At 43.6% G+C, this 26128-nt stretch overlaps 1 long non-coding RNA gene across 1 annotated transcript; it reads right to left on the reverse strand.

Annotated features, from left to right (window-relative positions):
• On the reverse strand, positions 1-26128 carry LOC141052245 (uncharacterized). Its single transcript, XR_012220764.1, has 2 exons — positions 25899-26128; positions 1-1577 (listed from the first exon to the last, which is right to left on the reverse strand). It is a non-coding gene; the product is annotated as an uncharacterized lncRNA (long non-coding RNA).

Genomic DNA, 26128 nt, shown 5'->3' on the forward strand with positions numbered 1-26128 from the left:
TTAACAAATTTAACAGTTTTAATTCAACAGGGGGTTAACTCCTCGCAAGGAGATAAATGGCTAAATGAGGGTTAAACCGTTCAATGGCAAGCAATAGGCAAAGTTAATGAGCAATAAACAAGAGAACTACAGTTCTTTAAATCACTTATTGTGTCAGAGGCTTCCCAGTCCACAACTGAAGCTTTGAAGGCAGTGGCACCAACAATGGCTGGTGCAGCGCTGTTCCAGTGGGGTCCTGCAAACAACGGTCCGTATTCTGGCGGCAGCGGTCGGTCTCCGCCATGCTCCGCTGAGCCCCAAACAGGGTCGCAGCACAGACAGAGTCCAACGTGGACTGGCAAGTGTCAACTCGTAAGGTAGGTCGCAAATGTCTGTCCAGTACTCGGCTTACTCTATGTGGCACCTGCGCTGTACTCACAGTCATGGAGTGCATGTGTCTCTCTCTGAGCAGCTGCCATCACCTAATTGGCTGCTCTGCACGGCTCTACTCGGTTTGCGCTGCTCTGCTTGTCCACCGATACCAGTAAATCTCTCACGCAGTAAGTCTCTCACACAGCTGTCCCAGATCTGTGCTCTGCTGCCGGGAGCTTTTCCCAACCAACTCTCGCTCAGAGTATTCTGACCAACACGGGTGCTGCTGCGCGTCTATTAGTCTTGGGGAAGACACCTCAGGATCCTGCACCCGGCCTCCGCTCGAGCGCCGCGCTCTGCACAGCCGGGCACACAGCGCTCTGCACACACACTTTCTCACCGGAGCGCCCGCTGAAGTTCTGCTGGAGCACGGCTTCGTGCTGCCTCTCTCGCTGTGGAGCGCACAGCACACCTGCCTCCACTCTCACTGCAGGCGGGAACTGACTCTTTCTTTGCATGCTTTCTCCTCACTGTCTGGCTTAGGCTACTTTCACACTTGCGTTTCTTTGCGCTGCGCACCGTGCGCAGTGCAAACGCACATAAAAAACGCATCATGCGTTTTTTTGTGGTTTTGTGCGCGTTTTTAAAAAACACATGCTTTTTTTGCGCTGACGTGCGCATTACCATGCGCACGTCAGCGCACCCATAGACTTTAATGGGTGGTTGGGTGGAAAAAAAAACGCATTGCATGCGCATGCGTTTTTTGGGGGCAAGTCGGACTCTCAAAAAATGCAACAGAGTGCATTTTGTGCGCCCGAGCGCACACTACAAAAAAACGCATGTGTATGCACACCCATGTAAAGAATAGGAAAAAAACGCATGCAGAAAAACAGCGCAAAAAAAGGCAAGTGTGAAACCAGCCTTAGCCACACCCCTCTTCCTAGATCATGTGGCCTGTCTTGTCCCCTATTGTTTCCCCAAGGCAACATGGGACGCAGCCTCAGCAATTCCGGACCCAGCATGATGCAGGCACCTGCAGCCTGGTCTTCCTCCTTACAAGTGCACAGAGTGAAACAGCTGCAGCATAGAGGAAATTATTCAGTAGTCCTCAGCTGTGTAGATGAGAATCCATCTCAGAAAGGAGTTAAAGGATTTTTAGGAAGTTCAGGCCGATCTTTCTGTGTCTCCCTGTGCCCATATCCTCACACTGCTTCTCACTTCTCCTCCTAGAAAAGAAGCAGAATTCTCTCATAAGATATTACAACATTTCTTATATTTGCATGTACTATTGATTTATACAACTTTTGTTGAAAGTACAATTACTTTTTAAGTTAATCATCTGCTATGATCATGAATCTTGAGCATCAGATGAGTGACATATGCCAAGTTAGAAATCTCACTCCAGTAAAAGACTAGAGTGAGGCTTCTGTTGTTGGAAACACCACAGCTCATCTTGAATTAGACGAGCAGTGGCGTAACACCCCTGCCGCACCCAGGTCCCCACCCAGTTCTATCCATTTTTGCGGAGCTGGGAGTATCTGGGATTAAAATGCCAAAAGTTGCAACCTTTTTGCACAACTCTGTCTGAGATGCGCCAAAATTTTCCTACTTTTGAAAGCTATGTCAGAATTCTGACGAAATTGCTTTGATGAATCGGGCCAAGGTACTGGTAGTTCAGGCAGCATGAATCAGATTACAGGGCATTGTAAAAAAAAAACAAAGCATTTTCTAGTTAGATCTCTTTAATATATATTTTATCAATAATAATATTATTCCCAATGATTTACTATGATATCCCACTAAAACATTTCTTTCTTTGGTGTGGTGTTACATAGTTTTTGGGATTTTGATTTATGAGTATAAACCGGATAGCCAGCCTAAAATTGGCATTAATTGTATTTTCCATGATTGTAATTTAGTTGTGGTCATTAATCTGAAATTGACCATCTGTTTTTTTATATAATTTTTTATTCTCACACTAAGCCTGCATTGTATACCATAAATCCAGTTTCTCTAATCTTGAGAGGTATTTGTTGACTCTAAGATAAGTTTATTTTATGGCAGCAAATTGTTGCATGTTCAAAATCTGGACCCAGGCAAGCAGCAATGTTTACTTCCTTTATAACGGAGATATACTAATTAAGATGCCAGATACTGAGAAAGAGCGTGTCAAAAATGATTGATTCACGTAACAGACAAGGTAGTGGCCAAAAGATGTGAGCGCACAATGTCTACCATACAGAGCAAGGAACCAAAAGACAGAAATAAATTAATATAGAAAGTAAATTTCATTTTAACCTTTTGTTTTAAGCTTTTTACAAGGGAATTCCTTAATTTGATGTTCGCTAATAGGAATTATTGTCATAAATCCATTTTTTGGCTGTAGGAGAGATTCCATTTAGGGCAATATTTCTGAAACCAGGGATTATTGGTATTCAGTCAGGGTTCCTTACCATAAAGATTCACTCTGTGGTGGGTTTTGGACAGTTCTTTGCCTAATGTTGATGCCCTAATCGAACACCCAGCAGATTTCACACTTACAACTACTGTATGCTCCATCATATTGACATTTTTAACAACCGGATCCCTTCTTGGACTACAAAGATATATGTGAGAGATCACAAGATAAATTCAGTACCACAAAGCAGGAGAAGACTATAAGGAGATAAAACACAAAAGAATTGAGCTTGGGTTTAAGTTGCTATACTTGCAGTACATAAACGCATGTTCACTAGTGTTGAGCTTTCCGATACCGCAAGTATCGGGTATCGGCCGATATTTGCCGTATCGGAATTCCGATACCGAGTACCGATACTTTTTTCGTATCGGATACCGGAATCGGAAGTCCAAAATGCAATGAGCCACTTTTGTGGCTCTGATTGGCTGCCGAAATGACGTCATCATGATGCGCTGTCTGTGCGCATCATGATGCGCCGTCAGTTCGGGCCTTCGGGGGGGCTGTGCCGACTGTCCGGGGGTCTGTGCCGGCCTGCCGGTGGTCTGTGCAGGCTCCGGGGGTCTGTGCCGGCCTGCCGGGGGGCTGTGCCGGCCTGCCGGTGGTCTGTGCAGGCTCCAGGGGTCTGTGCCGGCCTGCCGGGGGGGCTGTGCCAGCCTGCTGGTGGTCTGTGCAGGCTCCGGGGGGCTGTGCCGGCCTGCCGGGGGGCTGTGCCGGCCTGCCGGGGGGCTGTGCAGGCTCCGGTGGTCTGTGCCGGCCTGCCGGGGGGCTGTGCCAGGCTGCCGGTGGTCTATGCAGGCTCCGGGGGTCTGTGCCGGCCTGCCGGTGGTCTGTGCAGGCATCGTCCGATGGGACTACAAGTCCCATCGGGCGATGCCTGCTACCATGACAGTGATTGACACATTAGCCAATGATGGGACAGTAGTAGTCCCATCATCCGGCTAATGTGTTGAATGTAAAAAAAAAAAAAAAATTACATGCTACATACATGCTACATACATACAGTCATGGCCAAAAGTATTGACACCCCTGCAATTCTGTCAGATAATACTCAGTTTCTTCCTGAAAATGATTGCAAACACAAATTCTTTGGTATTATTATCTTCATTTAATTTGTCTTAAATGAAAAAACACAAAAAGAATTGTCCTAAAGCCAAATTGGATATAATTCCACACCAAACATAAAAAAGAGGGTGGACAAAAGTATTGGCACTGTGCGAAAAATCATGTGATGCTTCTCATAATTTGTGTAATTAACAGCACCTGTAACTTACCTGTGGCACCTAACAGGTGTTGGCCATAACTAAATCACACTTGCAGCCAGTTGACATGGATTAAAGTTGACTCAACCTCTGTCCTGTGTCCTTGTGTGTATCACATTGAGCATGGAGAAAAGAAAGAAGACCAAAGAACTGTCTGAGGACTTGAAAAACCAAATTGCGAGGAAGCATGAGCAATCTCAAGACTACAAGTCCATCTCCAAAGACCTGAATGTTCCTGTGTCTACCGTGCGCAGTGTCATCAAGAAGTTTAAAGCCCATGGCACTGTGGCTAACCTCCCTAGATGTGGCCGGAAAAGAAAAATTGACAAGAGATTTCAACGCAAGATTGTGCGGATGTTGGACAAAGAACCTCCACTAACATCCAAACAAGTTCAAGCTGCCCTGCAGTCCGAGGGTACAACGGTGTCAACCCATACTATCCGTCGGCATCTGAATGAAAAGGGACTGTATGGTAGGAGACCCAGGAAGACTCCACTTCTTACCCCGAGACATAAAAAAGCCAGGCTGGAGTTTGCCAAAACTTACCTGAAAAAGCCTAAAACATTTTGGAAGAATGTTCTTTGGTCAGATGAGACAAAAGTAGAGCTTTTAGGGCAAAAGCATCAACATAGAGTTTACAGGAGAAAAAAGAGGCATTCAAAGAAAAGTACACGGTCCCTACAGTCAAACATGGCGGAGGTTCCCTGATGTTTTGGGGTTGCTTTGCTGCCTCTGGCACTGGACTGCTTGACCGTGTGCATGGCATAATGAAGTCAGAAGACTACCAACAAATTTTGCAGCATAATTTAGGGCCCAGTGTGAGAAAGCTGGGTCTACCTCAGAGGTCATGGGTCTTCCAGCAGGACAATAACCCAAAACACACTTCAAAAAGCACTAGAAAATGGTTTGAGAGAAAGCACTGGAGACTTCTAAGGTGGCCAGCAATGAGTCCAGACCTGAATCCCATAGAACACCTGTGGAGAGATCTAAAAATGGCAGTTTGGAGAAGGCACCCTTCAAATATCAGGGACCTGGAGTAGTTTGCCAAAGAAGAATGGTCTAAAATTCCAGCAGAGCATTGTAAGAAACTCATTGATGGTTACCGGAAGCGGTTGGTCGCAGTTATTTTGGCTAAAGGTTGTGCAACCAAGTATTAGGCTGAGGGTGCCAATACTTTTGTCCGGCCCATTTTTGGAGTTTTGTGTGAAATAATCAATGTTTTGCTTTTTGCTTAATTCTCTTATGTGTTTTTTCATTTAAGACAAATTAAATGAAGATAATAATACCAAAGAATTTGTGTTTGCAATCATTTTCAGGAAGAAACTGAATATTATCTGACAGAATTGCAGGGGTGTCAATACTTTTGGCCATGACTGTACAACATGCATACTACATATATACTACATGTAACATACATACTACATGCAACATGCATACTACATACATGCTACATACTACATGCATGCTACATACATGCTACATACTACATGCATGCTACATACATGCTACATACATAATACACATATACTACATGCATGCAACATACATACTACATGCATGCAACATGCATACTACATATATACTATATATACTACATGTAACATACATACTACATATATACTACATGCTACATACATGCTACATACTACATACATATATACTACATGCATGCAACATACATACAACATATATACTACATGCATGCAACATGCATACTACATATATACTATATATACTACATGTAACATACATACTACATATATACTACATGCTACATACATGCTACATACACACTACATGCTACATACATGCAACATACATACTACATACATGCTACATACTACATACATGCTACGTACCAGGCAACTATAGGCCGGTGAGTCTGACTTCTATACCAGGAAAGATCTTTGAACAAATTATTAAACAACACGTATGTCAGTACCTGGATAAGAATGAAGTGATTAAACAGAGTCAGCATGGGTTTGTAACTAATAAGTCATGTCAGACTAACTTAATTTCCTTCTATGACGGAATCACTGATTGGGTGGATGAAGGAAATGCTGTAGATATAGTATATCTTGACTTCAGCAAAGCATTTGACAAAGTATCTCATACAATCCTTATTGAAAAAATGACTAAGTATGGAATGGACAAGGCAACTGTTAGATGGATTCATAACTGGCTTAGTGATCGGACCCAAAGAGTGGACGTAAATGTCTGCACATCCAGTTGGAAGAATGTCTCAAGTGGGGTACCACAGGGCTCTGTCCTGGGCCCTGTATTGTTCAACATCTTTATCAACGATTTAGATGAAGGAATTGAGGGTAAACTAATTAAATTTGCTGATGACACAAAGCTAGGAGGGATAGCTAATACTAGAGAAGAGAGAGAGAGGATTCAAAAAGATATAACTAAACTGGAGAAGTGGGCAGCAACTAATAGAATGGTTTTTAACAGGGAAAAATGCAAAGTACTACATCTGGGCAATAAAAATGAAAAAAGCATATACAGAATGGGAGGAATAGGCCTAAGCAACAGCACATGTGAAAAAGATTTGGGTATACTAATAGATCACAGACTGAATATGAGTCAACAGTGTGATGCAGCAGCAAAAAATTCAAATGCAATTCTAGGATGTATTAACAGAAGCATACAGTCTAGATCACGTGAAGTCATTATTTCCCTCTACTCCTCTTTGGTCAGACCTCATCTGGAATATTGTGTCCAGTTTTGGGCACCACATTTTAAAAAAGACATCAACAAACTGGAGCAAGTTCAGAAAAGAGCAACCAGAATGGTGACCGGTCTGCAAGCCCTGTCTTATGAGGAAAGGTTGCAGGATTTGGGATTGTTTAGTTTGCAAAAGCGAAGACTGAGAGGAGACTTAATAGCTGTCTACAAATATCTAAAAGGCTGTCACATTGTAGAAGGATCAACTTTATTCTCATTTGCACAAGGAAAGACTAGAAGCAATGGGATGAAACTGAATGGGAGGAGACACAGATTAGATGTTAGAAAAAACTTTTTGACAGTTAGAGTGATCAATGAGTGGAACAAGCTGCCACGAGAAGTGGTGAGTTCTCCTTCAATGGAAGTCTTCAAACAGAGGCTGGACAGACATCTGACTGGGATGATTTAGCGAATCCTGCTTTGAGCAGGGGGTTGGACCAGATGGCCCAGGAGGTCCCTTCCAACTCTACGATTCTATGATTCTCTGATTCTATGATTCTACATACTACATATATACCACATGCATGCAACATGCATACTACATATATACTGCATATATACTACATGCATGCAACATACATATATACTACATACAATACATACATATAGACATACAGTACATATAACATAGAGTACATACTCACCGTCACTTGTCACTTTGATCCCCGAAGCCATTGTCCCCTTGAGGAATAAATATCAAAATAAAAAAACACCAATATACTTACCCCGATCCGCAGAAGTCCACGAGGGTCCCACGTCCATCTTGCATGGAGAACAGCAGCATCAGCTGATGCTACCGTTCTCTACCAGCTCCAGCAATACAATGACGGAAGGTAGGTATCCTTCTGCACTGTATTCCTCCACCACTTTAAAAAAAAAAAAAAGTCCCTAGTCTCACTTTATGCCATTGCTGCGTGGGAAATTCCCACGCAGCAACGGCATAAAGTGAGACTAGGGACTTTTTTTTTTTAAAGTGGTGGAGGAATACAGTGCGGAAGGATACCTACCTTTCGTCATTGTATTCCTGGAGCTGGTAGAGAACGGTAGCATCAGCTGATGCTGCTGTTCTCCACGCAAGATGGACGTGGGACCCTTGTGGACTTCTGCGGATCGGGGTAAGTATATTGGTGTTTTTTTATTTTGATATTTTTTCCTCAAGGGGACAATGGCTTCGGAGATCAAAGTGACAAGTGACGGTGAGTATGTACTCTATGTTATATGTACTGTATGTCTATATGTATGTATTGTATGTAGTATATAAGTATGTTGCATGCATGTAGTATATATGCAGTATATATGTAGTATGCATGTTGCATGCATGTGGTATATATGTAGTATGTATGTAGCATGTATGTAGTATGTAGCATGTATGTAGTATGTATGTTGCATGTATGTAGCATGTAGTGTGTATGTTGCATGTATGTAGCATGTAGTATATATGTAGTATGTATGTTACATGTAGTATATATAGTATATATGTAGTATGCATGTTGCATGCATGTAGTATATATGTTGTATGTATGTTGCATGCATGTAGTATATATGTATGTAGTATGTAGCATGTATGTAGTATGTAGTATATATGTAGTATGTATGTTACATGTAGTATATATAGTATATATGTAGTATGCATGTTGCATGCATGTAGTATATATGTTGTATGTATGTTGTATGCATGTAGTATATATGTATTATGTATGTAGTATGTAGCATGTATGTAGTATGTAGCATGTATGTAGCATGTAGTATATATGTAGTATGTATGTTACATGTAGTATATATAGTATATATGTAGTATGCATGTTGCATGCATGTAGTATATATGTAGTATGTATGTTGCATGCATGTATTATGTATGTAGTATGTATGTAGTATGTAGCATGTATGTAGCATGCATGTAGTATGTAGCATGTATGTACCATGCATGTAGTATGTAGCATGTATGTAGTATGCATGTTGCATGTAGTATATATGTAGTATGTATGTTACATGTAGTATATATGTAGTATGCATGTTGTATGTATGTAGCATGTAAATTTTTTTATTTTTTTTTTTACATTCAACACATTAGCCGGATGATGGGACTACTACTGTCCCATCATTGGCTAATGCGTCAATCACTGTCATGGTAGCAGGCATCGCCCGATGGGACTTGTAGTCCGATCGGACAATGCCTGCACAGACCCCCGGAGCCTGCACAGCCCACCGGCAGGCCGGCACAGCCCCCCGGCAGGCCGGCACAGACCACCGGAGCCTGCACAGCTCCCCGGCAGTCCGGCACAGCTCCCCGGCAGGCCTGCACAGACCCCGGAGCCTGCACAAACCACCGGCAGGCCGGCACAGCCCCCCTGCAGGCCGGCACAGACCACCGGAGCCTGCACAGACCACCGGCAGGCCGGCACAGCTCCCCGGCAGGCCGGCACAGACCACCGGAGCCTGCACAGACCCCCCGGCAGGCCGGCACAGCCCCCCGAAAGCCCGTACAGACCCCAGAGAGGCTGTACAAGGCAAAAATAGGGTTTTTCTTATTCCGATACCGGAAGTCCCATAGACTTGAATGGGACTTCCGGTATCGGAATCGGCGATACCCGATATTTTTTTTAGATCGGCCGATACCATCCGATCCGATACTTTTAAGTATCGGACGGTATCACTCAACACTAATGTTCACCATTAAACAGACAAAACCTATGAGACACAAAATGATCATATACCCTGCTGTAACTAAACAAGTAGAAAAGAAAAAGTAAATTTAAATAATATAGGGCTCTTAGTAAACACTGTTTTTGATAAATGAAAAAGCATAAAAGCTATCCCACCATTGGCAAGGTGACCCTGTTCGGGATGGTCCTATACTAATATTAAAATCCTTACCATGTGTCAGAGTTGATCTCAATGTGCATAAGGGCAGACAAAGGACCAGGTCCCGAATTGTGGACACCAGCCATGGGAAGATATTTAAATATAATATCCAGCTCAAGTAAGGGAGGCCACACCAAGGCTCATACAAAGTGCAAAAATACAAAGAAAAAAAAACAAAATATTGAGCTTGGGTCTATGTTGGTATTAGTGTTGAGCGATACCACCCGATATTGAAAAATATCGGATCGGATTGGATCGGCCGATCTAAAAAAAATATCGGGTATCGCTGATTCCGATCCCGGAAGTCCCATTCAAGTCAATGGAACAGAAATATCGGAATTGAAAAAAACCCTTTCTTTCCTTGTAGGTTAATTCTACATGAAGAAAAACAACTAAGAATAATGTAGAATGTATTGGGGGAGGTGGAGGAGACATTAAAGCCATAGAGGTTTAGCCCAATCAAATGGAATAGCAGGAATAATTTTTTTATTTTAAAGACGTTTGGAGTTACAAAGATATTGATTATGTTAACCTCTTTTATATTTTGTCAGATATGTATGTTTCACTACTTCCATGCTCTTCACCTTATTTTTTACTTCTCCCACACTTTCTCCTTCATCACCCTCAGCAGCATCTTTTTCATCAACTTCTTCTTCACCTTATTCATCTTCTTCTTCACTTTCTTCCTATTATTCTTTTTTTGTACATTATTCATATTCTTCTTATTCAACGATTATTCTTCTTCATATTCTACTTCTTCATCTTCTTCCTATTCTTCTTCTTCATCATATTCTTATTTGTGACAGGCATTCCTGTAGTTGTTATCTATAAAAGTTTGAAGATTACACCTTCTGGTCTGCCTGTCACAAAAGATTTACAACAGGATTTGTCCGTGTTCAGTTTGGCCTGCAGCAGCAGGCATTTTCCAGGGGCACCACGAGGAGGAACGGACTCACCCCCATACACTGCTTAGTCTTCTTCTGCTTATAATTTAGATAATATCATTTGCTCTTATTTTTAGTCTTATGCTTAATGTTCTTCTGCTTTTGGTTTTTCTGCTTCTTGGTCTTCTGCCTCTTGTTGTTCTGCATCTTGGTGGTTGTCTTCATGTTCTTTGTCCTATTGGTCAACTTCTTGAGGGTCATCTTTTTGGTCTTCTTCGGTGTGGTCTTCAGGGTCGTCGTCTTCAGGGTCATCGTCAGGGAGATCCAGAGTGAGAATAAAAAAACAATTCCACAAGCTTGAACTTGGAAAAGTAGCAGAAGGTACAAGAAGGCTGAGGAACTGCCAGGAACCAGCTGACGGTACTGGAACCCGGATGGGTAGCAGAAGGAACAAGAGCCAATGGCACAACTGTGGAACAGCTGACGGTGCTGGAACACGGTTTCTAAGCAGGAGGTACCTGTGCTCCAAAGCACTACCAAGGACCAGCAGACGTTGCTGGAACTCGGATACCAAGAAGGAGGCACCTAGGCCAAAGGCACTGCCGAGAACCAGCTGACGGTGCTAGAACCCGGATGGGTAGCAGAAGCTGCAAGAGCAAATGAAACTAGCGAGGACCAGCTGATGGTGCTTGAACCCGGAGGGGTAGCAGAAGGAACAAGAGCCAATGGCACAACCGTGGACCAGCTGACGGTGCTGGAACACGGTTACTAAGCAGGAGGTACCTGTGCTACAAAGCACTACCAAGGACAAGCAGACGTTGCTGGAACTCGGATACCGAGAAGGAGGCACCTAGGGCAAAGGCTCTGCCGAGCACTAGCTGATGGTGCTGGAACCCATATGGGTAGCACAAGGTACCCATAATCAACAAAGTTGCAAGGCCACGAGCAGGACGCAGTTACCGAAACCCACAGTCCAACAGGGGGTGCTTGTCCTATTGGCACTACAGAACCAGCCTTTAGTACCAGAACCCGCAGCCCACATAGGAAGCACCGAAACTGCAGGAACCATAGACTCGGCTAACCCGACCGCAACACGACAGGACAACGTATTGGTGGCAAAGTGACGTTGACACTACCCGGAAACAGCAGGCGTGCTGGAACCAGGCTGGGCAGGAGGAAGTGCCCATGCCAAAGACACTTCCGAGAACCAGCTGACGGTGCTGGAACCCGGATGGGTAGCAGAAGCTACAAGAGTCAATGGAACTACCGAGAACCAGCTGACGGTGCTGGAACCCAGAGTGGCAGTAGAAGGAACAAGAGCCAATGGCACAACCGTGGACCAGCTGACGGTGCTGGAACACGGTTACTAAGCAGGAGATACCTGTTCTCCAAAGAACTACCAAGGACCAGCAGACGTTGCAGGAACTCGGATACCAAGAAGGAGGCACCTAGGCCAAAGGCACTGCCGAGAACCAGCTGACGGTGCTGGAACCCGGATGGGTAGCAGAAGCTGCAAGAGCAAATGAAACTAGCGAGGACCAGCTGATGGTGCTGGAACCCGGAGGGGCAGCAGAAGGAACAAGAGCCAATGGCACAACCGTGGACCAGCTAACAGTGCTGGAACCCATATGGGTAGCACAAGGTACCCATGAAAAAGACAAAGTTGCAAGGCCGTGAGCCGGCCGCAGTTACCGAAACCCACAGTCCTACAGGGGGTGCTTGTCCTATTGGCACTACGGAACCAGCCTTTATTACCAGAACCCGCAGCCCACATAGGAAGCACCTAAACTGCAGGCACCATAGGCTCGGCTAATCCGATGGCAACACGACAGGACAACGTATTGGTGGCAAAGTGATGTTGACACTACCCAGAAAAAGCAGGCGCGCTGGAACCAGGCTGGGCAGGAGGGAGTACCCGTGCCAAAGACATTTCTGAGCAGCAACTGGCGATGTTGGAGCCCAGGATCAATCACGGAGCAGGCTGAGGCCTACTTGGAGCTAGTTTTAGATCGGTTGTACACTACTACTGATTGTAACCGTGCTCCACTTAGGCCTCTGTCTCTACTGTCTCTAGTATTTCCCCTGGCCTCCAACCCCACCAGTTGCTGATCTGAAGTGGCGTCTGCACAATCCACACTTGTTCCTGGGTTCCAGGGGCTCTGTCACGTCAGTGGATCCCCTGATGTGTGTCCGGCAAGGTCTCCTGCTCTGTCCACATTCCCACTACTAGTAATGGGAATGTGGACAGAGCAGGAGACATTGCCGGACACACATCAGGGGATCCACTGACGTGACAGAGCCCCTGTAACCCAGGAACAAGTGTGGATTGTGCAGACGCCACTTCAGAATAGCAACTGGCGGGGTTGGAGGCCAGGGGAAATACTAGAGAAAGTGGAGCCAGAGGCATAAGTGGAGCATGGTTAAAAATCAGTAGTAGTGTGACTGTGTAGGCAGCAGGAGAATTTGCCATCCACACAGCAGGGGAGCAGCTGGCGTTACTGAACCCCACTGACACAGGTGCGAGTGTTTCTATCTGTGCGGACGGCACTTCCAAGCAACAACTGGCTGTGTTGAAGCCCAGGATCAATCACGGAGCTGGCTGAGGTCAACCATGGTGCAGCATGATGTTACACTGGAATTTTCCCATTGTGGATATATTACTCTTATAATATACATACAGGGACTTTAATTTGATATGGACACACTTATCTTGATTGTATCTCAATTTTTTCTGTTCAATGCAGACACTCTGATAATATTATACCATACTGTTCTACTATATTGTTTTTTGTAGCTCCCATTTATGTACATTTACCGTTACTACATCTCATGATTATTCAATGGTGCAGTTTGATATTATAGTGGGGCCCTTTTGGACCTGTTGCTAACACCATTTATACATATAGTAGAATTTGACTATTATCGGGTGTCCATGGGCTTTTTCAATCCAAAATACTGCTTTATGTAGCTCCTATTTACATGTACTTACCGTTACCGTATCTTATGATTATTTAATGGTGTAGTATGATATTACAGCAGGGCCTTGGTGGGGCTTTTTGGACCTGTTGCTAACATCATATATGCATATAGTAATATTTTGATTATCATCAGGTGTCCATGGGCATTCTTTATCTTGATTGTGTTGCAATTTGAACTATCTATTGTGGATATACTCATAACATCATATACAGATGGACACAGTTTTCATCTGGGTCAGTGGAGGGAACCTTTCTGGGTGTATATTCATCTGTTTTATATTGACACTTCGTCATGACTCTGTGCACTTTTTTGTAAATTATTTAATACATTTTTGATAATTTTGCAATCATCGTTTCGCTCCTTTCCTTCTCTGTTGGTCTATTGTTTTGGGAGGTAGCAGGAGACTTTGCCATCCACACAGCAGGGGAACAGCAGACATTACTGAACCCCACTAACACAGGAGCTAGTGTGTTTTTCTCTGTGAAGACGGCACTTCTGAACACCAACTGGCGTTGTTGGAGCCCAGGACGAAGCATGGAGCAGGCTGAGGCCTGATGTTTTTGGCATGTGGAGGCAGCAGGAGACATTGCCGTCTACACAGCAGGGGAACAGCAGACATTACTGAACCCCACTAACACAGGAGCTAGTGTGGTTTTTTCTGTGAAGACGGCACTTCTGAACACCAACTGGCGTTGTTGGAGCCCAGGACGAAGCGTGGAGCAGGCTGAGGCCTGATGTTTTTGGCATGTGGAGGCAGCAGGAGACATTGCCGTCTACACAGCAGGGGAACAGCAGACATTACTGAACCCCACTAACACAGGAGCTGGCCATGTATCCAGCTTAGAGACCCAAAACTTGAAGGGGGAAGAGCCATCTGGGAATACACTGACAGGGCAAGACATGCAGTCTGTCACCATCTGACGGAAACGTTGCCTCCTGCTGACTGGAGTGGTCTGTGATGGTGTAGACAATTGTGGCGGACACACAAAACTTTGCTACATTTGGGCCATAGTGGTCTTGCCTTGTGCTGAGGCGCTGCCTCTGCTCCCTCTTTGTGCCGAGTTTCCTCCACTGCCTCGATGCACAGAGCTGCTTTGTAAAGCACTAGCACCACTGCTGTCGGGTGGAATGGAAAACATGTTGGACTGCACCAGTGTGTCTTGGTACTCCCGCAGTTTATGCTCCGGGTCAACGGTGGTATGAGGCTTTGTAAGTTGTCCCGGTAGCGAGGATCTAGGAGGGTGTACATCCAATAATCAGTCGTGTTGAGAATGTGGGCGATGTGGCGGTCGTTTCTCAGGCACTGCAGCATGAAATCAACCATGTGCTGCAGACTCCCAACTGCCAAAGAAACGCTGTCCCCTGCTTGATGCGTCATCTCTGCCTGCTCTGCATCAGTCCACCCTCGCTGTAATACTGACTAGAGGATTGTGTACCTCCCTCCTCTGGAGAGATGTCTTCCTCCTCCATCGACTCCTCATCCTCCTCACAAAGTGTCCCCTGCCTAGGCCTTTGTGAGGAACCACGTAGCGCAGACTGTCCAGAAGCAGATGGCATTTGGGACTCCTCATCCTCCACCTCTTTCAAAACCTCCCTTAGTGCTTGCAGTGTTTTTTGAAGCAGGCAGAGAAGGGGGACAGTCATGCTGACTAGTGCATCATCTGCACTTGCCATCTGCGTGGAATCATCGAAGCCACTCAAAACGAGGCAGATGTCCTTCGTAGAGGCCCACTCAGTGGTGCTGAAGTGTGACCGGCGCACAGTGCGACTTGTTTGCGCCTGATGCAGCTGGTACTCCATGACTGCTGCCTGCTGCTCACACAACCACTCCAACATATGTAACGTTGAATTCCACCTGGTGGGTAGGTCACATATGATGCGATGTTCTGGAAGGCGTAATCGGCGCTGCAGAGCAGCAAGGTGCGATCTTGCCGTGCTGGAACGCCGCAAGTGAGCGCACTCTATGCGGACCTTGTGCAGCAGTGCATCAAGATCCGGATAGTCCCTCAGAAAGCTCTGCACGACCAAGTTCAGCACATGTGCCAGACATGGGATGTGAGTGAGGTTGCCTAGGCCAAGAGCTGCCACCAGATTTCGGCCATTGTCACACACTACCAAGCCCGACTGGAGATTCGCTGGCAGAAACCACACGTCGCTCTCCTGCTTGATGGCATTCCAGAGCTCCTGCGCTGTGTGGCTTCGATTCCCCAAAGAAATTAATTTGAGTACGGCCTGTTAACGTTCGGCCACGGCTGTGCTCCTATCGGTCGTAACAGGCTCCTGCTGCGCTGTTTCTGAGGAACTTGAGTAGGAGGAGGAGTCAATGTGTACAGACTGAATTTCTGCAATCCGTGGAGTTGGCAGAACACATACAGCGCCACTCTCCAGATCTGTACCCGGCTCCACAACATTGACCCAATGGGCAGTGAGGGAAAGGTATCGTCCCTGTCCATGGTTACTGGTCCACGCATCGGTGGTCAGGTGGACCTTGCTACTGACGGCATTTAGTAGCGCATGTTGTATTTTTCCCTCCACATGTTTTTGCAGGGCAGGGACAGCTCGCCTGCTGAAATAAAAGCGGCTGGGCACGGTGTATTGTGGGACTGCCAGTGCCATCAAGTCCCGGAAGGTGTCAGTCTCCACCAGCCTGAATGAGAGCATTTCAAGTGCCAGTAGTTTGGCAATGCCAGCATTCAGAGCCAGTGCTCGGGGATGGTTTACCGAGTATGGCCACCTTTTATCCCATGCCTGTGCTACCGATGGCTGTAGAGTGGCCTGGGAGTGTGTGGAGGACTGGGAACGTGGTGCTGTGGGTGGAAGTTCACTGGGTCTCCGGACAACAGTGCCAGAGGTTCTTCCTTGGCGATCCTGTGAGGAAGACGAACCAGCTGTGTGTGAGCTGGAGGAAGAGGCCCCAACACGAGCTGAAGAGGTGGTGCTGTACGTTGGCCTACGTCTTCAGTGTGTCTGTGTATCTCCACCTCGTGGTTGGTCCGCACATGTTTCCACATATTTGTGGTATTGAGGTTGCTGACATTTTTCCCTCTTTTGACTTTCTGATGACACAGCTTGCATTTGACAAAGCAAATGTCATCTGCAACTGTGTCAAAAAAGGACCACGCACTGCAAGTCTTGGGAGCGCCCGTTTTGCCTTTTGAAAGAGGAATGCTCCTACCGGGTGCCGAAGTGGAGGCTACAGGCAACCAAGTCTGCCCCCTCCCTCTCCCTCCTGTTTTGGCCGTTTGGGGGATCTCTTCCTCAGAGCTGCTCCCACCACCTTCCTGTTCCTCACGCCATGATGGGTCAAGGACCTCATCATCTACACTCCCCTCTTCAAACACCTGCATCTCCTGGGTTGTCTCGTCAGCACCGTACGCACCAGAAAGTGGTAACTGAGTCTCTTCATCATCTGATGCGTACTGAGATGTGCTGACCATAGGCACTAGCCCACCTGCCTCTTTAGATTCCGAGGGACAAAGAAGTTGCGCATCACTGCATACTCCCTCTTCTTCACATTCTTGAGTGCTGCTTGGCTGGCCCCCTCTTTCCAAGCCAACAGATTCAGAGAACAGAAGTAGAGACTGCGATGGCTCCTGTCCAGGGCTCTCTGACTGCCTAGGCACTTTGGCAGGTGGTGAAGAGACAGATGGTTGCTCTTCGGTGCTCTGGCCCTGAGAGGACGTGGAAGTCATTGAAGTCGATGCGTTAGCTGCCATCCATCCGACAACGGCTTCAATTTGTTCCTCCCGCAGCAGTGGGGTACGGCGAGGTCCTTCAAAGCTGCGCATAAAGGACTGTTGCCTGCTAAAACTGGGGGATGCTGACTCACTGGTGCCCGCAGCAGGCACAGAATCCCCATGTCCTCTCCCTGCAGAATCCCCACGTCCTCTCCCTGCTGAAACTCCATGCCTACGCCCACGTGCCTTGCTCCCTGCCTTCTTTATCTTGCTAGACTGATAAAGATAGGCAGAAAAGTACAAAGGGGAGGCTTAGTGTGCTTATTCCTGAACAGCTGGTAACAGGTATAAGAAACACTAATTTTATGAAGTGTGTGTGTGGACTACACTTTAATAGGAGCTAATGTGGCCTACACAACTGTCAAATGTAGTGTTTGGTGAACTTTATTTTGTTTTTGTTTTTTTTTAAAAAACTAAAAGGATGTGATCAAAGATTTGAAAGTGATAGTATCACAAACTTTTTGGAGCTATTACAATGCAAGCAGGTAACCTACAATGCAAAAGATGAGGCTCCAAAAAAATTGGGTAATACTAATCTGGCTGCAGCTGAAGGGCACAAGCCAGAAAAAAGGCTCCTCTATCTACTCCTATATAGTGTTTGCAACCAACCAATGTAGATGGATACGGATGGATGCACACTAATAGGAGAATAAAAAATGAGCTGCTATAAAAGAAAAATATGTGTGAGGCAGTGACGGACGCTGAGTGGCCTACAACTAGACGTAGCTGCAGGACACACTACTCAGCGTGAGCTGCACTCACACACAGTCAGAGACCTCTCAGACAGCTGTGAACAGTGCAGAGAAGTGGGCACTAGCACTGAAAGGCTGCAGAAAGGCTCCGCTGTCTACTACTAGTGTTTGCAACCAACATATATGGATACGGATGGAAGCACACTAGATAGAATTTATGAAAAATAAGCAGCTAGAAAAGAAAAATATGTATGAGGCAGCAGTGACGCACGCTGGGCGGCCTATAACCAGACGTGGCTGAAGGACCCACTACACAGCGTGAGCTGCACTCACACAGCCCTTGCAGACAGCTGTGACCACTGCTGCTAGGCAAAAGAAAGCTACAGTGGTGGTTTATGTAGCCTGGGTAAAGCACAATATGTTTTGGAGAATTGCTATTTCTAACTGTCCCTCACAGTCTTCAACAGCAGCCTGTCCCTAACTGAATTCACAGCAGAGTGAACAGAAATGGCGGTGGCGGCGGCTTTTATAGTGCATCATGACATCATTTCAGCAGCCAATCACAGCCATGCCAATAGTTAACATGCCTACATGCCTAACAGGATGTGCCCACACTTCTGAGGATTCCCATTGGCTGAATCAAATCGAGCGGGCTCATAGCATTATGGGAACTTCCGATTCCGGTATTCGATATGAAAAAAGTATCGGAACTAAGTATCGGAATTCCGATACAGCGAATATCGGCCGATACCCTATACTTGCGGTATCGGAATGCTCAACACTAGTTAGTATACATGTAGAACACATGTTCACATTGGCCATTCAACAGACAAAACTTATACATTATTCCTACTTCTATACTCAAATAAAACAAATACAATATTCTAAATACACCATATATAATAATGTAGACTCTAAATATTATTGTATGCAACAGTAATTTTCTATTAATTATGCACATTTTGTGTTCCTCCTCCCATCACATGCCACACTCAGCCTTTACTTTTAGAGAGATATAAGCTCATTCAAAATGTTGTAGAAAGACTATTTCTGTAATCTGCCTCTCTGTGAGCACCATACCTCTGTACTGCACCGAAGTTGTAACAATAAAACCTGAGTGCCTTACGACCTTGCGGGGTTGACTTCTCGCACCTCTGACCTTGACCAGCAATAAAGTTAGTCCATGGAAGACACAGTGAGATTACTGAATTTGGTCCTCAGAACCTGAATTGGTAAAGTTGTTCCATTTTTTTGTGCAAAGGAAACGGAAAAGAGAGTGTCATACACGGAGGATGATTTTGGCAATGTTCAACTTTTAGCTCTGGAAATCGTTTCATAAGAACGTGACTGATGATCATAAAAGACAAGTGTGAGTCCTCATACCCATTATAAAATATACGACTGTTCTTTTTTTTACGATTGTCTGAAAAATAAAAAGAATGATGTCTGATTTTTATCTAATTTGTGGATCAAACTTGAACTTCAAGCTAACGGGTCCATGAAAAAAATGGATAGCACTCAGATGCATCCATGTGGCATCTAGGAGCTGTCCATTTCTCATTGTTTAATGGGTAGGGGATGCGTGAACATTTTTTTCATATGGGAAAAAAGGATGCCACGCTGTAAAAAATGAACCAAAAGGGGATGAAAATTATAAATAGCTAGCAAATGGATTAAAAAAGGATTCTTATTTCCTCATATGCAAAATAAACAGATGTTTGAATGAGGCCAAAGACCCAATCAATCAGCAAGTTGGGCACATTAATAGTCCGAAATTGACTAATCTATATGGGCCTTCATTCTATGGAAAGACACTGTTGACTGATTCCAGAGGCAACCAGCAGAACTGAGAGTGCAGCTCTTGACTATAAATTATTGTATATAATATATTATGGCGTTAATATGATCACTTGCATTTTCTAACTATAATAGGTAAAGACTGCTGGGGAAAGACTGAAAACAAATGTTAAAAAGGAAAAGGAACATTAATTCTAGAATTGTATTTTAGAAAATCACCAGAATATGCATTTAGCCTCTTAAGTATCAAGTAATTTTTCATTTTAGTCGTTTTAGCATTTTCTTCTTTTGCTCACCTTATTCCAAGACCCATAACTTTTTTATTTTTCCATAGACATAGCTGTACGAGGATGTTTTTTTTTTGTGAGAGAAGATGTAGTATGGAATGACGCCATTAATTTTATTGTACACTATGCTGGAAAACAAGAGAAAAATTCTAAGTATGGCAAAATTGAGGAAAAAAAACAATTCTGCCATTGTTTTAGGAAAAACTCATTCATTTTGGGGGAAAAATTACCTGGAAGCATGATTCTATAGACATTAAGTTTAAGGGGATACCAAACTTGTGCACATTTTTTCATAATTTTATTGGGGACTGAATACTGAAATTTGTTAAAAAAAAAAAACCCACAACATTTTTTGGTTGTGTCGCCATTTTCTGAGAGCTGTAATTTTTTTATTTTTTTGTCCCCAGAGCTGTATGATGACTTGTTTTTTGTACCCAAAGCTGACATTTTTATTGATACCATTTTGGGGTACATATGACATGTTTATTGTTTTTCACTGTATTTTTTAGTAGGTCAGGTGACTGAAAAATGCCAATTTTGGCATTTCAAAGTTTCTTTCTTTTCAGTGTTTAGCTTACGGCTGGTTTAAATAATTGCATATTTTTAAAAATCCTGGGAGATCCAATGGCGTTGGTCAGGGCTAGATGGGAGAGATACATGGGCAACATTTCCACTGAAGAGTAGGAGGACATGCTAGAATCGACAGGATTGGTCTCAATTAATACGGGGCAGAGGAGGTCTCAATAGTTTTTCATACTCAGAATCTACAGAACTCCAAAGTATTATGTAGAATGGGCCTTAGAGCTGATGACTGTTGTCCATGTTTTAGAGAGGAAGGTGCAGATTTAATACATATGTTTTGGTTATGTACTCGACTAGTAAGGCTTTGGCAAAGTATTGGCAGATTGATGATGGAGATTTATAAGATTAGAATTACTCTTAGCGTAAAATCCTGTGTGCTAGGTTTGGTGGAGGACATTGGTGGTTCTTCCCAAGTACAGTTGGTCATTGCCAAAAAATTCTATAAAACTAGGAAGTCTATTGCCAAACTTTCATTGGCAAATGGTCCTCCCTCTGTAGAGGAAGTGGTTCAGGGCTTGAACAATAACATTTTAATGGAAAAAAGGTCTATATTAAAAGGAGAACAAAATTGGGAAAGCAATGGGGTGACAGGAGCAGATGCCCAGCTGCAGTTTCTGGGGATCTGTCAAAAGATCTTGTTTTCAATCTGAAGTTTCTAATTCCTGTCACAGCTAGTGGTATGCAATAACCGATATTTTAACCTAAGGTAGTAGCCTTAAGGGCCTGTCACACTAAGCGATATCGCTAGCAATATCGCTGTAACGTCACTGGTTTTGTGACGTAGCAGCGATATTGCTAGCGATATCGCTATGTCTGATACTTACCTCCGACCGGCTACCCCGCTGATTATCGCTGATTGCGCGTCAGTGTCCTGGACCGTTTCTCATCGTCAGCTTCCTGCTGGGCTTCCTGTGGCGCCGACCAGCGACGCGTGGACGCGGGCGTGAGGACGTCAGGATCGTCTCGTCTGACAGGTAAGTATCGACCCCCGACCCCTGCTATGTCACTGGTGAGGTCTGCCTGTGTGGCAGCTCACTAGCGACCACTTAGCGATGCACCAGCGATCCTGACCCCATCATATCGCTGGTCGGGATCGCTGGTGCATTGCTAAGTGTGACAGTACCTTTACTTAATTTGCTTGGTTGTTTCTCAAGACACAAGGCTAAAGGGAAATAGGGCGAGTTGGCAGGGGGAAGGGTTGTTTTTTGGGGGGAGGGGAGAGTGGGGAGAGTGGCTTGCTACTCATGTACTTGGATTGTATAAGTCTCTGATCATTGCAAACTGTTCTGCTGTAAATTATGACATTGCTTTGACCTCTTCATTCAATCCTCTGAATGAATATTCTAACTCATTTAAAACTTTTGAAACTTTGATATCAGCGAATATAAAGAAATTAGCTAACAAAAATAATCGCAAAACGTGGTATATGACATATAACTTAACAGCTGGTGAGAGAGATTCAATCATTAAACTGCAGGCAAACAATAACTTGATTATCCGCCCTGCAGATAAAGGTGGGGGAATCGTAATTATGGATCATAGCATGTATCACAACGAATCCATGAGGTTATTAGGTGATCATGTCACTTATAAGCAAATTCCCTCAGACCCAACTGTATATTTTCTTAACAAACTCAATACTTTAGCCCTTAAGGGCAAATCTTCAGGCATTCTAACAAAAAAGGAATATCAGTTTATTAATAATAAAATGACGTCAATAGCAGTGTTCTATCATATTCCTAAAATCCACAAAAATGCAGTAAATCCACCAGGCAGGCCCATTATATCCGGCATAAATTGCCTTACAGCTAACTTATCTAAATATGTGGATAACCACCTTCAAAAATGTATGACCCTGCTACCAGCGTACTTGAAAGACACAACTCACACTCTGCATGTCCTGGAACCGCTGGAGTGGAATAATAACTTCATCCTAGCAACTCTGCATATAAAATCGTTATATACTGTCATTGACCCTTCTAAAGGCCAGGCGGCGGCAAAATTCTTTCTTGACACTTTAAAAATTTACAAACCTTCACAGATCCAATTTATCAAGGATAGTATCGAATTCATTATGAAACACAACTATTTTACCCATGAAAACCAGTTCTATATTCAAACCCACGGCACCGCGATGGGCACGAGATTCGCGTCTAGTTTCGCAAACATCTATGTAGGCATGTGGGAACATGAACACATCTACAATAATGGCGCCATACACAAGAATATAAAATTATGGTGCCGTTTCATTGATGATATCTTGTTTATTTGGGATAGCCCACTATTTGACCTTAATTTATTCATTTCTGGTTTAAATTTCAATGATTTTGGACAGGAGTTTACACCTACTGTTAGCAGATCCAACGTAAATTTTCTTGATTTAAGCATTTGTATAGAACAAGGGAAATTAATCACAAAAAGCTATCACAAAGAGGTAGACTCTAATAGTTATATACATATCAGCAGCTGCCATCTGCCTATGTGGCTTATGAATACTCCAAAAAGTCAATATATACGAATCTGACGCAATTGAAGAAATATCACTGATTATCAAAAGGAAACACAATATTTAACTGATCAATTTGTAGCCAAAGGTTATGATACAGAGCTTCTCAATAAAACCAAGCATGAGGTGCAGTCCATGCCAAGATCCTCTTTGATCCACAAACCTCTCATAGTTAATAACCCATCTACTATCCAAGAACAAATTCAAAATTTACCTATCATCACTCAGTTTCATGCGGGCCATAAGGCATTCAACAAAATTATACGCAAACATTGGTCACACCTGCAAGGGGACAAATGCGTAGGTGATCTGCTCCCTAAAAGACCCCGGTTCGTGTACACTAAGGCCCAAAATTTAGGCCTATTACTGGCACCCACGACAAAAATGCGCAGTTCTACTAATTACGTCAGCCAATCAACCCGGTTAAAGTTCAAACCCACTGGGTTTTCAATCATGTGGGAGGTGTGCTTGTTGCATTAGAACAGCAACGTCTAGACAATTGCACAATCATGTCACGGACTCATCCAACAATAATACATTTTATATCAGGGATAGCATTTCGTGCCAGGTGTCATCTATATTTTGAAATGTCCCTGTGGCAAAATATATGTAGGGAGAACTAAGAAACCCCTGCACGTTAGGATTAAGGAGCATCTTGATAATATTAGAAAAGGCTACAAGGGACATCCATTATCCCATCATTTTCTGGATGCTCACAATCGATCATGCAAAGGGGTTTCCTTTTTGGGTATACAAACAGTCCGGCCAAATCCAAGACCGGGTAACTACTTAAAAGCAATGTCTCGGGTAGAATCTAGGTGGATTTATACTCTGGATAGTTTGGCCCCAAGGGGCCTTAATCGTGAAATCGAATTGTATGCATTCTAGCCCCTTTTCTCTCCCCTCCTTTTTCCCTCCTCAATTTTCATTCCCCCCCTTTTTACATATATCATCACTTTGGGCATGATCTTAAACATAACCCCTTCAGACTACATAGGGGTCTTTTTGATTCTTTTTGATTCTTTTTTGATCCTTTTTTCTTTTTCTTTTCCTTTTTCATTATTCATGAGCAGACTCTTATTCATGTATAATTCCCTGTCACCTTTTTTATATATATATTTTTTATATATTTTTAAATACATTTTATAATGTATTATATGAAAACCTCGACTATAAATTTTTCCAAAAATATATGTATAAATGGACGAGTGGGCCAACTCAGGGCCCATGTATTTTTGAGAGAGGTATGCAATTCACCAAGGAAGTTGGTAACGGCATCAAACAACTAATATGAACCAATTACTAAACAATAACAAATAATAAATAATAAAAAATAGAAAACATGAAAAATCATTTCTATGAAGCTAGTAGTGCATATATAATTCAATAAATATTTCATTTTTTATTTGTTTTTTACATTATACTTTTTATTTTAATAGCGGTTCTATATATGCAGATAACCCTTATGGATATCTTCTACTCTCTACTTTATAGGAACACATAACTAAATTTTATTCACATGAATAAATTTGGTAAGATGAAGTTTTTATGTGGTCTTAATCATGCTCTTATGCTAAATGAAACTCCCGGATCATGCATCCATTTGGTTGCCATATAAGCTTATGAACCTTCTAAGTATAATTAAACTAACATCCAAAGAGGCATCTTATTTGCAAAGGTTGGGCTTTGGCATATTTTTATTGTCGTATTTTTTCACACATACATTTTTAATAATACTTTTTTTACATATCTATTTAAATAAAGGTTATGTTTTATTTATTTTTTATTGTCTTACACAAGGAACTTCTGGTTAGAATAGGGTTAAATTTCAATCCATTTCTGTGGAACAATGGTTAATTCCAGGGTCCCACAATCATTTAGCCACATGCAAGTACATCATGATAATGCAGTACATTCAATCAAGGCGCTCAAACAGGCATTTGGGTCAGGTGATCATTCAACTCAGGCTCAGTCTGCTATAAATGGACGGTCCGCACGTTAACAGGCACAACCCTGATGAAGAGGGAAGCTATCCCTTGAACCGCGTCGGTATTGTGCCGCTCTCGAGCCACCATATCATCCCAGTGTATCGTCACGCTAGCCTCGCCCCCCACCACACGCAGCCTCCCTCAGCGTTACCTTCGCCCGGAGCGCGCGAGGCATCGGCGGTCTCCACGTATATACGCTTCAGCAGCAGCAGCCCCCACGCTGAGCACCCAGCCTGCGTCACTGAGCACTGATCTTGCAAGTAAGTGCACCAGATCCAGCACCCCATTTCACTAGTGGGCACAAGCTGTCACTAAAGCTCATCTACCTTGCAGTGCCTGTGTTACCATTAATTCTGCATTGAAAAATCATTTTGACTGTGCCTGTTGAATTTAGCCTGCAGTAAGTTCAGCATCCGTCTGCCATCCTAGCATCTACATACTTCTTTTTTTCTACTTTATTTTATTTTTTTACTTTTATATTTCTTTATATTTTAACCACTATATTTTTGCATCAGAATTATCAAGTGCAAGTATACCAATTTTGCCGCCTCATCATATCAATCTTGTTGCCTAGCATCGGCTGTATGTACAACAAGGATATTATATTGTTTTGACATACTCAAGTGAATAATATCAGTTTAGTCTTTTTTTTTTTTTTAAATATAAACAGACTTATCTCTACTTAACCCTATATATTATCTACTCAGCAGCTTTTGCATCCAAATGGGATGCTATATACATCTGTGACAGTGTGAACAATCTCGGATACCGCCATACATCTCTTACCACAAGATCCTTCACACAACATCAAGTGAGTAACGGGTCACCCGACTTTTTATTTCCCAGTATAGCGCGGTGTATTTCCTTATTTATTAGCTCCAGCTTCTTTTAAACAGCCACCGGCACAGAGCCTGTTATCCACCAGCTGCATCTGTGAATATTAGACCTTCTTCCTCTTTTTAAGTGGATTGGCGCCAGTGTGTTAACCATATACCAAATTATGACATTGGTTTCAA

Source organism: Dendrobates tinctorius, unplaced genomic scaffold (assembly GCF_039654945.1).
Source record: "Dendrobates tinctorius isolate UK_male_01 unplaced genomic scaffold, ASM3965494v1 ptg000159l, whole genome shotgun sequence".
Classification (NCBI taxonomy): Eukaryota; Metazoa; Chordata; class Amphibia; order Anura; family Dendrobatidae; genus Dendrobates; species Dendrobates tinctorius.